Below are 20,242 nucleotides of genomic sequence, written 5' to 3'. Positions count from 1 at the left end.
CAGCCCAGTGCAAAGCTGTGCTGACCTAACAGAGCAAATCCCATGTTCCAGCCTCCCACACACTGTGGTCCTGCACATGCTTCTCTGTTGCACAATAGTAATATTAATAGTCATTTACCAGAGATACCTCTTCCCATCCTTATTACTTAGTTCACATGCTGCATTCATGGCTCAGCAATCTAGAGCTGCGGTTTTCACCCTAACTGTGGGCTGAAGGAATATTCTTGTGGAGCACATTCTTCTGTCTTTGTGCCTTACAGGGTATGGAGGGAATTGGAGAACGAAGAAGAAACAACAGAAGGGATGCTCTCAGGTAATGGAGAATTCCCCCACTTCAGCTCTGTGCAATAGGTCCACAGTGTAAGCAAAAGACAATTTCAGGTGAAAATCAATATTCCTTTGTGGGAGTCAGGACTGAATCAGGATTGACGCTGATTTCAAATGCAGATGCTGGCACAGAGTAAAATTATTTTTCAAACACCAAAGTTTTCCCTGGTAAAGTGTTTAAGATTGCATTTTCAGGCTAGAAGGAAAAAGTGATGAAAAGTTCTTAAAATTGAAGAAACAAAATCCCTGATTCTCATCCAGAGCCCTGCAAAACAAGATCCCATATGGTAATGGCTAGTCTTAGGAGAATGGAGGGGGATAAAATGGGTGCATTTTCCTTCCTCTCTCTCTCCCTTTTCCCCCTTTGGTTTTTAAAGCTGCACATAATATGTCACAGAAGGGTCTCTGCCAAAGAGATGTTTTCAGCCTCATTCACCAACAGCACACATCTCATACGTTATTTGTTGTGGCTCTGTCAGGAAATGGTTACATGGTAGTTAGCAGAAGACACTACACAGCACCAAGCAATGCAGTGCAGATGTGTTAGTCCAGGTCTCAAAAGCGGCATTGCCCTGTTTTCAAGTGGGCTTTGTGAGACCAGTGCAAGCCTTTTACTCTTGTGATGGCCCTCTGTTCTTCAGAAGGTCCTTTTACCCTGTTTAACTTTGCAAAGTGTTAAATGATGCAATGTAGGCAAAGCGTGAATGCTTCTGTCCAGTTTTAAAATGCCTTTCCATCTTATCTTGGGAGCAATGCCTGTCCTTGGTTAGTCCATGCTTTGTACTGTGTTTAAAGCAGCTGTGATCCTAACTAGTTCTTCTGTGCCTGGAGAAAACAAACCAGTCAAGGACTGGTTATTAATAAGTGTTATTAATGATTGGGTTTAACTGTTAAATGACCTATAGGCTTTAAATAAGAAAAGATCCCTGGTTTCCCAAGCAGGCTCTGCAAACTAAATAAGTCTTCTTAAGAAGCTTGTTATCTGAGTAGACCCTTCAGAAGGATATCCTGTGTTTCCAACTCTCTACCACAGATGGTCTTTCCCCATGCTTTACAAGAAAAACAGCTCCCTTGGCAATGAGTTCAGTCATTTCACCTTCATACCCAAGTAGCTTTACACTTCTAGAGAGCCACTGGTTACTCATCTGTGGAAGGATTTTCACAGTGGAGATTGGCAGACCTGTTAACTTTCATCCTGAAAATTCAAGCCTTAGGAGAAAATAGGACCATAAAGCACACTGTCAACATACAGGATGCACAAAAGTGACAATTCAAAGATGTCTTACAAATTCAAGGAATGTACAAAAATTTCAGGCAGTTGGGGCATGTTAGCTATGTTAGCTGGCAATCTATCCTTTTCTCAACTTGTAGCTGGCATAATATATGGTGATATAATGAAATCAAAATTATCATTCAGCCATGATGTAAGTCAATCAGATTTAAGTCCATAATGTAAGGTTCACGATGTAAGTTCATAATGTGAATCTGGTCACTATAGCTGTTGGGAACTTCAAGTGATGACATCACAGTATCACTAAGGTTGGAAGAGACCTCAGAGATCATCAAGTCCAACCCATCACCACAGACCTCATGACTAGGAAGGGAGGACACTGCTGCCCACTGTGGGCTTGAACTCCTGACCTTCCCATTAGGAATCTTATGCGCTACCAACTGAGCCGCGAGCTGGGGACTATAATAATGCAAGGACAACCCAGAAAAACAGTATCACAGTATCACAGTATCACTTAGGTTGGAAAGGACCTCGAGGATCATTGAGTCCAACCTCTCAACACAGACCCCATGACTAGACCATGGCACCAAGTGCCACATCCAATCTCCTCTTGAACGCCTCCAGGGTCGATGACTCAACCACCTCCCTGGGCAACCCATTCCAATGACGAATGACTCGCTCGGTGAAGAACTTCCTCCTCACCTCGAGTCTAAACCTCCCCTGGCACAGCTTGAGACTGTGTCCCCTTGTTCTGGTTCTGGTTGCCTGGGAGAAGAGGCCAACCCCTTCCTGGCCACACCCATCTTTCAGGTAGTTGTAGAGGGCAATGAGGTCACCCCTGAGCCTCCTCTTCTCCAGGTTAAACAACCCCAGCTCCCTCAGCCTCTCCTCATAGGGCTTGTGTTCAAGGCCTCTCACCAGCCTTGTTGCCCTTCTCTGGACACGCTCAAGTGTTTCGATGTCCTTCTTAAACTGAGGGGCCCAGAACTGGACACAGTACTCAAAGTGTGGCCTAACCAAAGCAGAGTACAGGGGCACAATGACCTCCCTGCTTCTGCTGGAGCAGAAGGCCAGCCATATGATGGGCTGCATCAAAGGAAGTGTGACCAGCAGAACCAGTGACGTGATCTACCCCCCTCTGCTCTTGTGACACCCCACCTAAGCACTGCATCCAGTTCTGGTGCCCCCAGCACAAGAAAGACATCAAACTGTTGGAGCAGATCCAGAGGAGGGCCACGATGATGATTAGAGGGCTGGAGAACCGCTCCTATGGGGCCCTGAGACGTGGAGAAAAGAAATTTACACCAATCAAGATAGTTCTGAAAGGCGAAAGTTATTTCCATAATATTTCTGCTTTGAGTGTTGTGGAGGTTTTTTGTTTGGTTTGATTTGGCTTGGTTTGTTTCTTTGGTGGTGATGGTGGGTTTCGATTTGTTGTGGTTTGGTTTGGTTTGGGGTTTTTTTGGGGAGGATTTTTCAGGGTTTGATTGTTTGGGTTTTGTTTTTCAGTGTTAATAATAATAATAATAATAATAATAATAATAATATAATAAACCCAGAGTTTTCTGGGCAATTTTGGAAGAAGAAGTCTATTTACCTGACAACTTAATTTTCTGGTCTAAAATAGCTCTTCTGGGTGGTGCTCTCCTTTTCCTTTTTTTTCTTTATTTTTCTGTTTGCTTTTATTTTTTTAATTTTCTTTTTTTCCTGGGAAGAACACAACACTCTTCCTTTTAAAACCCTGCTGTTCCCTGGTGAGTAATCTGTATCTGTTCATCGCACACCCATGCCATGTTTAATTATGTTGGCTCAAACAAAGGAGAAGATATTTTTCTGAAGTGAGAAATTACCTGAGTGAGAGCCATGCTTAGGAGACAAAGGAAAGGAGCAGTGTGTTTCTATGGTATGAGAACAGTTGGGTGTTCTACAGAATCACAGAATAATAGGGGTTGGAATGGACCTCTGGAGGTTGTCTAGTCCAGCCTTTAGAATATGATAGAATAAACCAGGTTGGAAGAGACCTTCAAGATCGTCGCGTCCAACCCATCAACCAATCCAACCCACCTAAACAACTAAACCATGTAACCAAGCACCCCATCAAGTCTCTTCCTAAACACCTCCAGTGATGGTGACTCCACCACCTCCCCGGGCAGCCCATTCCAATGGGCAATCACTCTCTCTGGATAGAACTTCTTCCTAACATCCAGCCTAAACGTGCCCTGGCCCAGGCTGAGAGTCTGTCCTCCTGTTGTGGTGTTGGCTGCCTGGGAGAAGAGACCAACATCCACCTGTCTACAACCTCCCTTAAGGTAGTTGTAGAGAGCAGTAAGATCACTTTGTACCAGAGCAGGTTCACCTAGAGCAGGTTTCACAGGACAGCATTCAGCTAGGTTCTGAATGACTCCACCACCCCTTTGGGCAGCCCTATTCCAGTGCTCTATCACCCTCAGAGTAAAGTTCCTTCTCATGATTAGATAGAACTTCCTATGCTCAATTTTGTGCCCTTTTTGGAGTATTCTTTTGTATGAGCTATATTGGGAGAATTCTCTATGAGCTATATTGGGAGAATTCTCCTGTATGAGCTATACTGGGAGAATTCTCCTGTATGAGCTATACTGGGAGAATTCTCCTCTATGAGCTGTATTGGGAGAAATCCCCTGCATGAGCTACACTGGGAGAATTCTGCTGTATAGCCCCTGCATTAGAACGTACACCTTTGTTGTTGCTGTTAAGCTCACGTATTATAGAGGGAACCACCACAATGCAGTATTATTTTGTTTAAACAGTATTAAATGTAAACTGACACACAGTAATTTTATTGATTTTTGATGAGCATGTAAACCATATATTAATTACATCAGAACTTGAGCAATTATTTAAATACACCCCTAGAGTACAATGCCGCTTAGGAACCGACTCCCTTCTGATGTCGTGTGAGGGCTTTTTATAGTGCAACATGGAAAATAACAGCTAATGTGTAACATACACACATACATATGAAACACATTATTTTTAGAGAATTATTTATTTATTTTTTTTTACTGTGTATCTTGAAATAATGTGTGTATATTCATTTAACACCACTTAAGCTCTTGGAAAACTCATCTCAGATTCCAATTAATATACATTACTTCTAAAGCAAACTACAGAAGATGAGGGTTGATGTTGCCATAAGCATTTTAATCAGCATCACTATGGCAAAAAGCTGTGGAGGTCTTAGAAATATTTCTGCATGCTAAGGATAAAGTTTTGCATTAAGTTGGACTAATCTCAGCCACCTGGTATTTCTATTGACTTAGCCTATAGTCTAGCTTTGGCTGTGGTATTAAACATCGAAGAGGAGGCGCCAGCCTGGGAGGTTTTTTCCCCACTGCTTGCCTCTTAGAGTCACAGCAGCATGCAAGTCCCCAGTTGTGGTTTGTCCCTTGAGGTGCCACTATATCCCTTCACAGAATCACAGAATCACCGAAGTTGAAAGAGACCTCAAAGGGATGGCATTCAACAAGTCCAAGTGCCGAGTGCTGCACTTTGGCTACGGCAATCCCATGCAGAGTTATAGGCTGGGGTCGGAGTGGCTGGAGAGCTCCCAAACAGAGGGGGACCTGGGTGTGCTGATCGACAGCCACCTGAATATGAGCCAGCAGTGTGCCCAGGTGGCCAGGAGGGCCAATAGCATCCTGGCCTGCATTAGGAATAGTGTGGCCAGCAGGAGCAGGGAGGTCATTGTGCCCCTGTACTCTGCTCTGGTTAGGCCGCACCTTGAGTACTGTGTCCAGTTCTGGGCCCCTCAGTTTAAGAAGGATATTGAAACACTTGAGTGTGTCCAGAGAAGGGCAACAAGGCTGGGGAGAGGCCTTGAACACAAGCCCTATGAGGAGAGGCTGAGGGAGCTGGGATTGTTTAGCCTGGAGAAGAGGAGGCTCAGGGGTGACCTCATTGCCCTCTACAACTACCTGAAGGGTGGTTGTAGCCAGGAAGGGGTTGGCCTCTTCTCCCAGGCAACCAGCACCAGAACAAGAGGACACAGTCTCAAGCTGCGCCAGGGGAGGTTTAGACTTGAGGTGAGGAGGAAGTTCTTCACCGAGCGAGTCATTCGTCATTGGAACGGGTTGCCCAGGGAGGTGGTTGAGTCATCAACCCTGGAGGCGTTTAAGGGGAGATTGGACGTGGCACTTGGTGCCATGGTCTAGTCATGGGGTCTGTGTTGATAGGTTGGACTCAATGATCCTCGAGGTCCTTTCCAACTTAAGTGATACTGTGATACTGTGATATAAAGATCATCAAGTCCATCCTGTCACCACAGACCTCATGACTAAACCATGGCACCGAGTGCCACGTCCAATCCCCTCTTGAACACCTCCAGGGATGGTGACTCCGCCGTCTCCCGGTGCTGCCCATTCCAATGGCTAACAACTCCCTCAGTGAAGAACCTTCTCCTCATCTCAAGGCTAAACCTCCCCTGGCACAGCTTGAGCCTGTGTCCTCTTGCTTTAGTGCTGGTTGCCTGGGAGGAGAGACCAACCCTCTCCTGGCTACAACCTCCCTTCAGGTAGTTGTAGACAGCAATAAGGCCTCCCCTGAGCCTCCTCTTCTCTAGGCTAAACTTAAGTGTTCAGCTGCTCAGATGATTTGGGTCTTTGTGGTTTGGTTTTGTTTTTTTTATGTACTATTTTGTGGCTTTGGTGTGTGTGGGGGTTATTATTTTTTCTATTTTTTCCTCTCTCTCACTTCTTTTTCTTTTTTTTTTTTTTTTAATTGAAGGAGGGGAGTTTGGGAAAAATTGTGTTGGCTGTTGCAAGAACAGCCTGTACTTTGTCTCTATGCTTGACCCCACATTCTTTCTTTTATATGAGATGAAATTCATTTTCCTTGGGCTAGCATAAAATGAGAACACCATGGCAGTTTGTATCATTGGCAGAGGTGAAGGGTGGGCTGGAGTGGATGATCTAATTGGACTCCTCCATCTTGAAGTTCTTGCATGCTGTGAAGTTCTGTGATGAGCTGTTGGTTTAATTTTACAAGACCTCGGTGGCCAGCTTGTGAAATCTGGCTAGCGAGAACATAATGGAGCTTACTGCACTATTGTGGCTGGGTTTGCTGTGCTGTTTGTTTGCTTAGGAAAGTGTGTTTTCAGTACAGGAATTATATAAATAAAGGTAGTATTCATTAACACCTTGAATATCAATCCATACAGATATATAGCTTTGTAGCTTCAGTGGCTTTTTCCATGCATTGATGGCCTAAGAATCTGACAGTGTGGAGAGAGAAAGTCCTTGAGAACATTGTAAAGAACCTGGACATGTTGTTTGGGAATGTTTTTATGATATGCAATTATTGCTTTCTGTCATGATCATGAAATGTTTTTTTTTTAAACTGATTTGCATTGGGGAAGTTTAGCTGTATAGTTTCTGTATCACCAGGAAGCTGATCTTGAAGAATAAACTCAGGGAAAACCTTCATCTGTGATTTTAATTTTTTTGGGGGGACCTTAGTGAGAACCTGAAATGCTTCATTAGAATAGACCAGACCAGACTAGACTAGAATAGAATAGAATTAACCAGGTTGGAAGAGACCTTCAAGATCATCACGTCCAACCTATCATCCAGCACTATCTAATCAACTAAACCATGGCACCAAGCACCCCATCAAGTATCCTCCTAAACACCTCCAGTGATGGTGACTCCACCGTCTCTCTGGGCAGCTCATTCCAATGGCAAATCACTCTCTCTATGAAGAATTTCTTCCTAATATCCAGCCTAAACCTCCCCTGGCACAGCTTGAGACTGTGTCCTGTTGTACTGGTGTTGGTTGCCTGAGAGAAGAGAGAAGCCCCTGCCTGTCTACAACCTCCCTTCAGGTAGTTGTAGACAGCAATAAGGTCTGCCCTTAGCCTCGTCTTCTCCAGGCTATGCAACCCCAGCTCCCTCAGCATCTCCTCACAGGGCTTGTGCTTGAGACCTTTCCCCAGCCTTGTTGCCCTTCTCTGGACACGTTCCAGCAAGTCAACATCTTTCCTAAACTGAGTGGCCCAGAACTGGATGCAGTACTCAAGGTGTGGCCTAACTAGTGCTGAGTACAGGGGGAGAATGACCTCCCTGCTCCTGCTGGCCACACTGTTCATTGTTCTATGCCCAGGGGAATTAGCCTGAAAAAGCTACAACAGGTAAGAGAAAGACACATTCTATTTGCCTTTATGTGTTGTAGATTTCTGAACCTTGATTTATGATTGCTGCTGTGAGGATATTACTGCAGTCCTATCACCATTAAAACAGAAACATTCTGGAAAAATAAGTCAATTACTAGATGACTATATAAAAATAACTTAAAATTCTCTCCTCTTGACCCCTCAAAATGCACTTGCCAGATCATGGCCTTATTTGCATCCTGGTACAGAAAGAGTGATAAATTGCTCAGAAGATCAAAACAATTAAGTAGCTCTTATGGCTAAGAATGGCTTTTCAAACTGAAAAATCAACTTGTGTTTAGCACTCAACACCTACACACAAAAATGCACAACCCAAAGGAGGTAATCTTTAAAACTGGCATAGAAATGAGATAATGTTTTTCAGACAACTGTATGCACAATATGGCAAGAGATCAATAAGAGATCAATAACAACTAGGGGGGGAGAACCAACCAACTAAACAAACCCAACACCCACCTAAAACTACTCAACTGCTAGCAGTAAAGAAGTACCAAGTTGCAAGTGTTTTTTGGCTTGTTTGTGTCAGCTATCTTGTGTAGTTTCATACATCAGGCTCTTATCTTGGCAGTAGAATTGAAATAGAATCATAGAATGAACCAGGTTGGAAAAGACCTCAGAGATCTTCAAGTCCAACCTATCACCCAACACCTCATGACTAACTAAACCATGGCTTCAACTGCCACATCCAATCCTTTTTTGAACACCTCCAGGGACCTCTATTCCAAAGGCCAATAACTGTTTCTGGGAAGAACTTTCTCCTCACTTTGAGACTAAACTTCCCCTGGTACAGCTTGAGAATGTGTCCTCTTGTTGCCTGGGAGAAGAGACCAACCCCCACCTGGCTACAGCCTCCCTTCAGGTAGTTGTAGACAGCAATAAGGTCTCCCCTAAGCCTCCTCTTCTCCAGGCTAAACAACCCCAGCTCCCTCAGCCTCTCCTCATAGGTCTTGTGCTCGAGACCTCTCCCCAGCCTCATTGCCCTGCTCTGGACATCTTCAAGTGCCTCAATATGCTTCTTAAATTGAGAGGCCCAGAATTGGACACAATAAATATTGTTCAGTGTGACAATATATACATTTACAATTCATGGCAGCTATGCCAAAACCAAGAGACCTCTGTAGAATGATAAAAGAGGCTTTGATAATACTGAGTAGAGTGGAAGCAGAGTTGTGTGTATGCTGCCTGTGCGTGCACACGTATGGTGTCCTCGCACATATCCAAGCAGACACATATGCATACATGAAACTCAGTAACAAAATGTTGGTTTTAAAAGCATGAAGTTGGCCTCAGGAGCTAAGAAACTGAATTTGTGAGCTGTTAAATGTCAGAGCTGACCTCTGGGAGTTTGAGGAGGGATGATGTGGTGAAGGGCAGGCTTCAGGTCATGTTTTATACAAGAAGTTTAATTGTTCTGGCTAGGAAGCAAAAGTGACTCATTTACTTGAAGTGGGTCCCTATCTCCCAATGCAGATTTCGAATGGGGGAGGATACTGCTAGCAATAATATCTTTAAAAGAATTGGACTGGTTTACTTCAGTGTTTTAACTACTTCCATTCAGATTCATTTGTTTTGGACACATAATTTGATACTGTTCCAATAATAGCAAAACCCAGTGCTTTTGTCACCCTTCTTGAACCCATGCAAGTCTTTTCATTGTGTCTAACCCAGAGGGGTTCTGCCAAAGAAAATTGTAAGCTAGTGGACTCTTTCTGAGCCTTTTATTGAAAAATGTAATAAACTATTTAACTGTATAGATTGTAAAGTCATCGTGACATCGGGGTTGTGGTGTTGCTCTTTTCAGCTTCACTCCTGTCTCAGAAAGCTCCCTCTACAGATGCAGTATGTGCACTTTGAGCTATGACAAAAGCCACATAACATGTATCTATAAATAAATAAACCACACATTTAACTTTCTTTTTTATTAGCATCTAGTTCATTAAAGAAGCACTGTCATTCAGTTCAGTGCTGCTTGTCTGTGTCCAGCTTTATCCAAGCTCTTATTTCTTGGTTACCTTTCATAACCTCCAGAGTCAATTGTGAAAGCTGCTATCTACAACTACCTGAAGGGAGGTTGTAGACAGGTGGGGGCTGGTCTCTTCTCCCAGGCAACCAGCACCAGAACAAGAGGACACAGTCTCAAGCTGCACCAGGGGAGGTTTAGGCTGGATGTTAAGAAGAAATTCTTCACAGAGAGAGTGATTGCCATTTGGAATGGGCTGCCCGGGAAGGTGGTGAAGTCGCCATCACTGGAGGTGTTAAGAAGGATACTTGATGGGGTACCTGGTGTCATGGTTTAGTTGATTGAATGGTGTTGGATGATAGGTTGGACACCACAATCTTGAAGGTCTCTTCCAACTTAGTCTATTCTATTCTATTCTATTCTATTCTATTCTATTCTATTCTATTCTATTCTATTCTATTCTATTCTATTCTATTCTATTCCATTCCATTCCATTCCATTCCATTCCATTCCATTCCCTAATTTCTGAGCAGTTTATAATTAGAAAAAAAGAAGGTAAAAAATTTAATTATTAGAAACTTCTGCTATTTCAAATGCTTTTATCAATCATAAAAGATGAATACAGTATCACTGAAATGTGACAACACTCTACCACTGGGCCCTTGGCCATAGACCTTTGAAATCATAATGAGTTTTGCTACAGAGAAAGGCAAAGGTCCAAAGACCTTGATACCATGCTAAGTACTCACTTTGTGCAGGGGGAGCAATGCAATCTATGTTTTCAAACCCACAGCTAAGGCTGTGTTTCAAGATGCCTAGAAAATCTTTTCACCTTCGCAGAAAAGGTGCCTTTTCAGAGAAGTTATTGAGGCCAAAGCTAAAAGATACATAAACTATAAAATGGACATTTCTAATCATGGTAAATCACAGAAATGGAGAGAGGAAGTGACTTCCAAAAAGTCCTACCTTCAGCCTGAAGCAGAATTACCAGCCCTCCAATGTGCAGAGGCAGTCCTCCCTTTTCCAGAAGGTGAAATAATGCTCATATGGTTTTGTTGTTCATTTAAAATAGAACAAACCAGGTTGGAAGTGACCTTCGAGATCATCGAGTCTGACTTATCATCCCACACTATCTAATCAACCAAACCATAGCACCAAGCACCCCATCAAGTCTCCTAAACATCTCCATTTAATGATAGGAGCCTCAGAATCAGTTCCTGGTATTTCTTTAATGGGGGTGATTAGCAGACTGCCTTAAAGTACAAGTCCCATGACTCTTGTTGGCACAAGGTAAAATTCCTACTTCAGTAATGATACTGTGCCTGGCAAACATTATGTTGACTTAGTTAAAAACCAAGAGAATTCTCTGAAAATGTGGCTTACTGATGAGTAAGATGAATAAGAAAGTATAAATAGAAGATCTATCAATGTGTACTAAAAATTGGACCAAGCTGCAAAATCTGGAGCAGTAACCAAGCCACCCTGATGTTTACAAAGCTGACATTTAGTGCTCTTTTCAGCTCATTAAAGATACAATTGGAGACCAGTTCACAAATATTTTATCTGCCTTCCCTGAAGTGCAGGTATTGAAAAACATCTGAGAACTGTTTTCTCTGTAAGCTCAGGTGTAATAGCAGTGTTCTTGCACACACCAGAAACCTCAAGTGAAGGAAAAGAAATAAGCTATCAGTTAGAGTAACATCTGTTCAAAAATTGTATAGAAATGAAGATACACCTTGTATTAGCTCTTGTTATCCTCTGATCCTATGTGGTGAATTCTTGTTTGTGCCTGAGAACCTGAAGCATTTGGCTTTACTGCAGTTCTTTCTTACAAACATTTTCTTTGGTTTCAGCAAAGACCACGCTAGCCAAAAATCTGGGCTGAAAATCTGAATCAGGGTTAACAGCTCAGTGCCCAAGCCCTGTATCTGAATACAGGAACATGAATCTTTATGAGAACCATAGCTCAGTGAATTCAGCCCTGTGTTATTGAAAACAACCATGGTGTACAATCTGCCTAAGAAACTCACCAAGCTCTTTCTGCTCTTACTAGTCTTGCTGGAAGGCAGGATCAGCACTTCACTGTTCAGAGAGCTAATAATCTTTTCTCACTTCCAGCTTATGTTTATTCATTTGCACTTTAAAGCCATTAGCTTCTTTGTCAGCAGTTCCATACAGAATCCACTGCTTTACTCCTTTTAAAGTGTTTATGGAGTGCAATAGTATCTCCTTCCTGCTTTTATTCCCCTTGTGATAAATACTCAGTTTATTCTCATCTTCCCAATGAGTCAAACCCCTTTCTTTCTAAAGTTATTTCAGTTTCAGTTAACCCCTTGTAAAGATATATAACCAAAATCATAACAAATGAGCTTTCTTTTGAGTCATAGCAATGTTTCTCTCTATATATTTGCTTCTCTCTATAAATTTGCTTTCTACTTGGTTTTCTTTTTTGGGGAGATGGGTGCTGTCACATCCCTTTCATAAATCATAGCAGTTCTGTGATAGGGTGGTTAGGGTGTAATGTAGAAACTTTGAACAAAACAGAATACAGCATTGGTTTTGAGGACCAGATTTATAGGACAGGTTCAGTTTTGGCCGTCACCAGGTTCAACTCATTGCAATTTGCAACCTACAAATTAAGCTGCAAAGCAGAACCAAGTCTTAAAGCAAAACCTAGACCTCACACTTAGTTAGCTTACTTTGTATCAAACCATAAGATTCATAAGTGCCCCTTTCATTCAACAGATTTATGAACTTAAGCCAAGGACTTGAAATATGCAGTCTAAGATTTTATTTTGTAATGAAAAATGAAAACAGGTGAATTTCCCATTATTGTCATTTCACTGTAAAAGCTTTACATACATCAATCAGAGCAAAGCACCTTCTCTTCACCTCCAGCTTGAATCCTTCTGGTATGTGGAGTGTTTCAAAGCTCAACCCAAACTTAAACTTAGAAAACTGCACTTATCTTCGTCATACACTGGGAATAAACAGATGACTCAGACTCAAGGGCAGCAGAGATTATTTTTTTTCCTCTTCTTTGTGTAACCAACTCAACCTTTTTGGTTGTTTCTGCTAAAGGGGTTTTCACAACTTGTTTTTAAATCTTTCCTCCAGCAATGTACCATTCTTTTTCATAACTGAATTCCACATAATTCTTTCCTGACAGCTCTTATGAACATTTCCTGATGTCTGAGAAGTGCAAGCACTAATAGACCTGATTAGATAAGCAAATATGAATGTGCCCTTAAAATGAAGGGAGAAGCTCACTTTGTTTTTATTGCATTTCTTCCAAAGATGCAACAGGTCTTCCTGATCTTCTGATGCCAGTTAGAATCAACATGTGAAAATGGGTCCAAGCAAAGTCAAATGCTGTGCTTGGAGAAGTATCATCACCAAGGAGGTAGGTTTATTTTCTACACAAAGGAGGTAATGGGTCTGCATATCATATAATTACTTTTTGGAACTCACTACAATCTAACATTGTGAAAGCCAAAAATTTAAAGGGATTCTTTGAGTGACAGACTAACTCATTAGGGCTAGGTCCAGTGCCATTGAGACCAATAGAATCTCCAACTCAGGTGGCTCCCTCAGCTCCTAGAGACTGAGAAGCTACCTAAAAGAAAAAACATTGTTTATGTCTGCTGCAACCACTGTCAAAGATAGGCTAGTGAATTAAAAAAAATCTTTGACTTGCCTCTGAATGGCTGTTCATAAATTTTTATAGGGATTTAGGTAATCAAATTCAACAATACAGTGACCTGTGGTAAGAAAATGTTCTAATGAATGGCCATATCTGTAGATACAGCTTTTGAGTCTTGAATGCTGGGCTTAAAAGGCTGGGCAGTGACTGGCTGGAAAGAAGCCCTGAGGAGAGAGACTTGGGGGTGCTGGTGGACAAAAAGCTCAACATGAGCTCTCAGTGTGCACTTGCAGCCCGCAAAGCCAATCAGATCCTGGGCTGCATCAGGAGAAGTGTGGCCAGCAGGTCGAGGGAGGTGATCCTCCCCCTCTACTCAGCCCTGGTGAGACCCCACCTGGAGTACTGTGTCCAGTTCTGCAGCCCCTATTACAAGAGGGATGTGGAGGTGCTGGAAGGTGTCCAGAGAAGGGCCACAAGGATGATCAGAGGGCTGGAGCACCTCTCCTATGAGGGCAGACTGAAGGAGTTGGGGCTGTTCAGTCTGCAGAAGAGAAGGCTCCCAGGTGACCTAATTGTGGCCTTCCAGTATCTGAAGGGGGCCTACAGGAAGGCTGGGGAGGGACTTCTCAGGATCTCAGGTAGTGATAGGACTAGGGGGAATGGAATGAAGCTAGAGGTGGGGAGATTCAGGCTAGATGTGAGGAGGAGGTTCTTCACCATGAGAGTGGTGAAGCCCTGGAATGTGTTGTCCAGGGAGGTGGTCAAGGCCCCGTCCCTGGAGGTGTTTAAGCTCAGGCTGGATGAGGCTCTGTCCAGCCTGATCTAGTGTGAGGTGTCCCTGCCCATGGCAGGGGGGTTGGAACTAGATGATCTGTGTGGTCCCTTCCAACCCTGAATGAAACTATGAAACTATGAATGGGTTAAGAAATGCAAGGAGATATTTTGGGGTCTAATTTGTACAGATATACAGAACTTTTACTTCTGTGGGTGTGTGCCAGCATTCTGAGAAAAGGGTAACATAGTAATTTATCTCCCTGGTACATGGATTTATCTGCTGAAAAGGTGTTAGAAATTTTAGTCAAGGTACACCCCACAAACACTCCTTTGTAAGAGAAAACAGTGGGCAATGATGACAGATGGACTTGCACTTGATGGTAATAAAGTAAAAAAAATTAACAGTATTCCTTAGTAGCAAAGAGAAATCAAAGCAATGTGTTTTGGCCAAGTAAATACTTTCAGACCTCACTGTTTATTTAGACCTATTGCAGCTACAAAATGGAAGTAGGAATCTTCAGTGAAGAACCTCTCTAGTGAACAGCCTCTCTAGTGAGACTTAACAGACAGTTTCTTCCTGGTTTTGCCAAAAATAGAAGCTCTTTCATCTGAGCACAGTCATCTACTAGAAGTGTGCAAACAGGTAAAGAAATAAACCCCTGCTCAGTTTTGATTAATTTCTGGTTTCTTGGGATGCTACTGTCACAAACAGAACTGTAGGTCCCTGACTTAAGGGCAATCCAAGAGGTAAAGTTTATGCAGCAAAAGGCAACAATTTCAACATTTACTGGAAAATCTCTTGGCAGCCAACATGGCCAAAGCAGTGTGTGGAGTGGTGGCCAGAGAATATCCAGGAGTGCCTGGATGAGGCACTGTTTCAGCAAGTCTTTCCTTTACTCTTCATTAAAAGAATTTCTATGTAGCTGCAAATAAAATCTAGAGCTGCCCTGGAGTCAGTCTCCAAGGATGGACAGGTCTAGGAACATAAATGGATGTACACTGTACTGTTGTTGGATCACAATGGAAACATGTGCTTTGATTTTTGGAAGGGCTCAGATTAGTTTCTATGTGGCACAACAGTTTAATACAACTTTAGGATTCAAATGGGTCAAACTGGCTTTCTAGTAGCTCTTCTGTAAGGCTGACCAGTTCAGTGTGACTTTAAATTCCATCAAAAGACATGCAGTAACTAGGTTCTGAATATGGGTATGCAGAATTAGAGCAGCCTTCACAAACCACTCAACAGAATTTAATATACTAGCATGGAATACATGGCTTCAGAGGAATTCGAGATTACGTGCATAGAACAATTTATTCTTGTCAGTTGATGATTCTCTTTGTGTTGCTGGGGAAGGGGTGCTGAGGATTTGTTTTAAATGACTGTTCCTCAGCATTGCTTCACAATGTTGCTTTTCATAACAATGTGGTGAGCTATCTAAAGCCTGCTTTATATGATGTGTTTGGAAGTGCATTCACAATAATGAATGGGTAGTGGAAATTCATCAAGTCGTACAGAGGCAGATACTGTGAGGCAATGAATTAACAACAATAATAGCATCTGATGCCGTGGGTTATTTTCATTCTAAAATAAACTCACTCCTGTACAATACATGCCACTTGAAATTTTTTTTTTTAACCCTTTGCCCCTTTTGGGTGCAGACAAATAAAACCCAAGCATGCTGTTAAGAGGTAGTGTTTTTAGGAAGAAGTTTTACAAATGCAATTACAGCAAGAAGTTGTTGCTTAGATTGCACATGGGTAAACACGTGCTTTCACACCAAGGGAAAAGTTTAGCTTGGCAGCTGAGGCTGAGAAGCATGACTCCGATCTCACTTAAAGCCAAAACTGCAGAAAGTCAAGCCATTTCCAAAAATAACATCAAAATTAGAGCCTTGAACCTCCTCAGACTGGTCATGCTGGGAATGACGATCCTGGGGACCAACAAAGCTACTGAGTCCCCCATGGAAACATTTTTGTGTGCTGATTTTGTGCTTCAGCCATGGAGAAAGAAATAGATTTCGGCAGCTGAATACAAATATAAATCAAACTAATTCAGTCTCTAGGATTATTTTGCTATTTAAAAGTTATTATGAATTTTCAGGGCTTTTTTAGAATCATACTAACTAATACACAAGACTAAGTCCTCTTAATTGACATTCATTAACAGTGAAAGCAGATTAGAGAAGATTGAAAATAACTTCCTTGCAAGCTCAGAATAAGCTCTTGAGATAGTTATGAAGCCTCAGTTAATGTAGTATCTCAGTCTCATTCTATTTTAGTGATTTTTCTTTGCAAAATCCCTCCAGTGTTAGAAAGGTAGACAGTCATTGTCATCTCTGTTTGCAAGATGGAAAACCTGCAACCTGCTAGGAGAGTTTTATCAAGCAAGAGTGAGAAAGTTAAATTTTGAAAGGCTCTGGTCTCTTCTCAAGGCATTAAATACACAGGCAGTGTTAGGATCTGTATCTAGACTTTGCATTCCTCTCAGTCAAGCTTAGCATAAGACCTGGTGGGAGTTGTTTTGGATGATGGAGAATTTCCACAACTGAATCCTACCACTTCAGTGTCAAAAGACCTACCTGGTGAATCCCAGCAGTGCTCAGGAGACAGGGAAGTGCTAAGATCATAGAATCAATAAGGTTGGAGAAGACCTCAATGATCATCAAGTCCAACCTTTCACCCAAGACCTTATGACTACTGAACCATGGCAAGAAGTGCCATGTCCAATCCCCTGTTGAACACCTCCAAGGACGGTGATTCCACCACCTCCCTGGGCAGCCCATTCCAATGACAAACAACTTTCTCTGTGAAGAACTTTCTCCTCACCTTGAGCCTAAACTTCCCCTGGTGCAGCTGGGGACTGTGTCCTCTTGTTCTGGTGCTGATTGCCTGGGAGAAGAGACCAACCCCCTCCTGGCTACAACCACCCTTCAGGTAGTTGTAGACAGCAATAAGGTCTCCCCTGAGATGTACACTACCTGACATCCTGAAAGGTTCCTCAACAGATTTCCTCTTGGTCCCCTTAAGATACTGGAAGGCCACAGTAAGGTCTCCTCAGAGCCTTCTCTTCACCAGACTGATTAACCCCAACTCTTTCAGTCTGTCTCCAAGTAAAGTAGATTCCTCTGCAATGCAGATAACAATATAATGACTAGGAAGGTTATCTTTAGAGCCCTTTCTCTTGCATAGGACTGCAGCCAGGACCTCTAAGAACTTGCAAAAGAGAAGTTGTTTAGTTGTTTTACTTTTTTTTTGCGGCTATGAAAGGGAGGAGAAAGGACCTTTTGCTACTGCAGACCCATGCTAAATGCTCACTATCTTAGCAATGCTGATATGCACATGAGCAAAAGCCCCTTTTCTCCTAGTCCAAAAGGGGCAGTGAGGGTCTCTGAGGGATGTGAAGTTGGTTCAGTTACAGCTTGCAGTGTGTTTCGCAGTAGGAAGCAAGGATGAAACACCATTTTAAAGAGGCATTTCAAATTAACCCCCACCCAAGCTTAACTAGAGTCTCAGGGGGCACTCTCCATTCAGCAGTTCTTAATGTGGGCTGTGTGCAAATAGCACTAGCTAGCACAACATTATTTAACCTTTAGTGTGTTTATTTGGCGGTAGAATAAGTTTTGATTTTCCCGTTTATAGAGATTCTGCTGGGAGAAGCAACATATTTCACACTAGCCATTGCAGTTCCTGAGCAGAGCAATAAAGGAGAGTGATGGATAATGCACCCTCTCACTGCCTCTCTTTTACTATGCATTTCTACATAAAAGTATTTTCAGTATTTTGAGAAGGAAGTGCTGACAATCAGGACTGGTGTTTATGAAACTCCAGACCCTATGCAAGAGGCCCCAGACACAAATACTCTTCCTCACAGAAGGAACTGTTTCTTTAGCTCTTTCACCTCTTTAGAGCCATTCCATACAACTCCTTTGTAGGTGTTTTGCTACTGAACATGTTTTATTTTGTTTCTCCATCATAAATTAAAAACAAAACAAAAGCAAACAACAACAAAAAACCCTCAGAAACTCAGAAGGATGCTTGAAGATCTGAGACAGGAAGTTTTTGTCCAATGAAAAACAAAGAAAGAGTTAGGGTTCTACTCAAAGCTTGTCCAGCATTGCATGTTTATCAGTATTCCTCTTTGTGCTGGGAACTATTTGGTTGCCCTATGCATTCTGTTGTGGTTTTTCAACGCTTCAGTGTGAGGAATAGCAGTTGTTTGTTCATCATTAACAAAAATGGTTTACAGTACTCCATAGCTGTACAGTGCTGTCAAATGCACTACTGGATTTAACAAGGCCACTCATGCACTTAAAAGTTACTTACATGCTTACATACTTTGCTGAATCAGGGCTTAAGTGAACTGCCTTAAAAATCACTCTAGATTTCTGAGAAGCCAGAACTCCTGACTCCTATTTCTGTGCATTAACCACAAGATTATCTTTCACCTCCTGGGAGATTCAAGCTCAGTGCTTTTCGAAATGACCACTACTGAATGACGGATGAATGAAACGGTGCACATAAAAATAACTATGATCAGAAGTGTTCCCTCAAACTGAACATTAGCACAATTTCCATTTGAACATTTCCATTGGTTTAAAATGTATTTTCCATGTTCATGTACATCTCGATTCTGGCCCAAACCAGAAGGTGAATTGCCAAAATACTGTACAAAAAGGATACTTCTGTGGTCCAAGTGCAAGCATTCAATGCTAAAAGTCTTGCAACAAAGCTTGTTCTCACAAGGTCTGTAGCCAAGTCTTGAAGATTTCAAGTGCTTAGATAGTATAAGGCCAGATCCTAGACCTCTTCATGCCAGCTAAAACTCTGACCTTAACACATACTCAGTGTCTTTCTAATTTACTATTATTGTACTACCTAAGTGTAGAAAGCACCCTGTAAAATGTTGCCCTGTGCCCCTTTGGACTTGTATCTCAGAAAAGATGAAAAGAAGGAAACTTGTAAGCAGCCCAAAAGTATCCTGCAAAATCTAACACAGAACTGAGCAATTTCATCATCTTAGAAAATGGGGGGGGGGGGAGTGTTGTGTTTGTAATGCACAGCTTACTAGACATAGACCAAATTGGGGTGTACAGGACAGAGTGCTAATGGTAAACATTTTGACTGAGCAAACATCACTGCATAACATGAGTAATCTGCCCCACCTTTTTCCCCAACAATACACACACACAAAACCACCATAAAATGCCAACTTTGAAGAGCTACCAGCTTCCTTTATAAACTCACATGTAATATCAGTTAGATATGTGTGGTTAGGACAGTAATGAACTTAGCTTTAGTGGTGACCCATCCACCACAGACACAAAGACAGTTGGATGCACATAGAGCAGCAGCAGGCAGAATGCTTCATGTATCTGCAGTAGTTTCTTTCTACCTGCACTCTGCCTAGATTTGTGACTGCTCCAAGCAGTAATACACACACACACTGTGTTGCTTGCATGATTGTTGAATAATATTTGCTGCTGGACCTACAACAATCTGGTAGGCAGGGTGGAGTACATGTGCAAAAGAAAAATGGCTGCTGACACATGCTCATGTGGAGTGGCCCAGAGTTAATACAGAATTAATGACCTCCCATGCCATTTGCATCATAAGCATCTCTTTGTAAACGAATCCAGGGTCATTTTTCTTTTCCCAGCTTCAGATGAAGTGAAAGTATGCAGTAATACACAGAATCTTCTGCTACAAACATGAATTCTATTACCTAATATTACTAGGCATTGGAGGTGAAAGACAGACTGGGTTTCTAAAGCCACCCAAAGTGGATTCTGGCTACACCCTAAGGTTTACAGAAGCAGCTTGGCACCCACCGTGCAGAAATCACAGGCATGCAGAAGGGAGCTGGTCTTAATGCTGCAAATGTGTTTATACTGGAACTCAAAATAAATAGGGAATAATGTGTCTTGTGTGTGCTGAACAAGTCTATGACACCAACAAATTGAGCTGTTTTGGAAAATGCTGCCTGGGGAAACTTCAGCACTAAGCTTTAAAAGGAGTGAAGCCAGAAGTGGAAAAAAAAAAATCCCCAACAACCAAAACCCCCCAAAAAACAACAACAAACAACCCAGAACATATTTCAAATCT

This window comes from Melanerpes formicivorus, unplaced genomic scaffold (assembly GCF_026170545.1).
Source record: "Melanerpes formicivorus ecotype bairdi unplaced genomic scaffold, bMelFor1.0.p_v2 SCAF_26, whole genome shotgun sequence".
Lineage (NCBI taxonomy): Eukaryota > Metazoa > Chordata > Aves > Piciformes > Picidae > Melanerpes > Melanerpes formicivorus.
Note: the sequence above shows the minus strand (reverse complement) of the source record.